We start from the raw sequence: 2,593 nt of genomic DNA, 5'->3' as shown, positions 1-2,593 counted from the left end.
CTCTCTAAACTCTTAATCTCATTCTCCCTCTCTTCTATCTCATTCTCCTTCTTCTTCTTTTGGTTTTTTTTTTTTAATTTTTTTTTATGTGGTTGTGGTGTGTGACTGCAATTTATCCCTTGCAATCCGTTTTAGTTTGATAGGTTAGATAGATATATGTTAGGACGCCAATTTAATTTGTTAGATGCTTGTGAGTTAGAACGCGTTAATTTTTGTTAGTTTAATTAATTTAATTTAACACTTTAATTTGGTTCACTTTGCATTACTTTAAAGTGAGTAAAATAGAATGACGTATATCTCCTTGAGTTCGACCCATAGCTACAATTGATCCGTACGCTTGCGGTTAATTATTTCTTGCAAATAAAGTGTTTTGTGCGGACGTGAAAAACTGGATTGGCGGATAAGTAAGTCGCCCCAATATTATCACACCAAAGGATTGGTGCGCCAGAAAGAGGATAGCCAAGTACACCAAGTACGGTTTCAAGCCAGATTAATTCAGTCGAGGCATCAGTCAAGGCCTTGTATTCAGACTCTGTTGAAGAGCGTGCCACTGTTTTCTGCTTACGAGATGTCCAGGATATAAGATTAGGGCCCAGAAAACTAGCGAAACCACCTGTAGATGTTCTGTCAAGGTTGTCACCCGCCCAATCAGCATCAGAAAAGGCTTGCAAAGAGCAGGAAGCAGAATGTTCAATGAGTAAACCACGAGAGCAAGTGTGCTTGAGATATCTAAGAATACGCTTTACCATCTGCCAGTGGTCAGAAGTAGGTGCATGCATATGTTGGCATGCCCGATTGACAGCGAATGCAACATCAGGACGAGTGAGGGTGACATACTGCAAGGTACCCACAATCGGATGATACTCAGTAGGGTTGGATAGGGGAACATCCCCTGCATCCGATGCCTTTTGTGTACTAGCCATGGGAGTGCGCACTGGTTTGTAGTCAAGCATGCCAGACCGATGCAACAAGTCAGAGATATACCGAGATTGAGACAAGTGCAGTCCCTTGGAATGAGAAGTAGCCTTGACACCAAGAAAAAAAATCCAAATTCTCAAGATCCTTGCTGTGAAAGAGAAGAGATCATGGATGGGTCACTGCCAGTAACTAGAATGTCGTCAACATATATTAGAATATAGCACACATGGGAACCCTGAGTGCGGATAAAAAGTGAAGTATCAGTCTTGGAACCTCGAAATCTAAGTAGTAGAAAATCAGATAATCGACGAAACCAAGCCCGTGGTGCCTGCTTAAGACCATAAATGGAGTGATGAAGGCGACAAACATAATTCGGATGATTAGAGTCAATGAACCCTAACAGCTACTACATCATTGGACAAAACATTTAATATTGTTTGCTGAGCTTTTATATCACCATTGAGGTTAACCAAACAAGATAAAGAATGGGATTTTAAAGTGCGGCAAACAAACGGCACTTTAAAAAACACGGGAGAGAGAGAGAGATCTGAACTTTGAAGAAAACGAGGTCGTCCGTTAATCCGTTTTTCTCCAAGCGTCTTTTGTGGAGCGGAGTCACAGGACATGCCCCTAGTTATTCAAAAGCAAGGGTATATGCTGGAAATTAAATTCAAACGGTGTTCCTTGGCTTTTATCGTTTCTTTTGGGTAAATTCCAGGTCCCTCGGGTTTCTGCTAATTACAACTCTGGTTTCATTAGCAAAGGAAAATGATTTAAAATGGGGTTATATGAGTAATTACGATGTTCTCGAGGTTCTGAACTGTCAGATTTCAAATCAAAAATTCTTTTTTCTGGCTAAACACCCTCGTGATTCCAATCTAACCGAGTGACTGATGTCACTCATAATGGACATCACCTGCGATTCTTCTGCTCATGCATCAAATGCCATTTTACTTTTTCGGCTAAAACAAACCCCCTTGGGGGTTGTTCTTGTGAAAAAAAAAAAAAAAAAAAAACAAAAACGAACAGAGAAAGAGAAAGAGAAAGAGAAGAGGCTCGAACTGGGGGAGGGGTTCCTCGAAATCGCGCGAAATTGATTTCGATACGAACCAGAGAGCCTTTCGGAGTTGCTCTTCCACCCGGAGAAAGCCTCGCTGCTTTTCTTCTCTGACAATTTCAAAAGGATCTCAAAAACCATCCTTGAATTCCAAAACCTAAAGAAAAAGAAGGATTCTCACCGGAATCAACATCTATTCTGATCAGTTCCGGCACCGGCGAATAAATTCGAAGCAGAGGTTCTGTCGAGGCTTGCAATTTTGGTTTCTCCGGGTCCCTCGACCTTGCAGAAACGCACCCATTTTCGCTGTGTTTGGTTGGTTGGGCATTTGCCCTAAGCGGAAACCCATCAGACGTGGACCAACCTGAACTTACTAAAGAACCTGGTTTGCCTCTGCTTCTTTTTCTTTCCATAAAGGGAGGTAGCGTAGAGGCATTATATATATATATATATTTTTTTTTTATAACTGTTCAACTTCTATCCGTGTTCAATCCGCGTCCAAGCAGCGAAGGTAGAAGAGAGAGAAGAAGAGGGACCGATAGAGATAAACAGAGACGTTGAAGATATCAACCAGCGTTTAAATTAGAGCTTCGAATTCTCTGTTGAATCATGTTGACC

This window comes from Telopea speciosissima, chromosome 2 (assembly GCF_018873765.1).
Source record: "Telopea speciosissima isolate NSW1024214 ecotype Mountain lineage chromosome 2, Tspe_v1, whole genome shotgun sequence".
Classification (NCBI taxonomy): Eukaryota; Viridiplantae; Streptophyta; class Magnoliopsida; order Proteales; family Proteaceae; genus Telopea; species Telopea speciosissima.
This window is presented reverse-complemented; position numbering follows the sequence as displayed.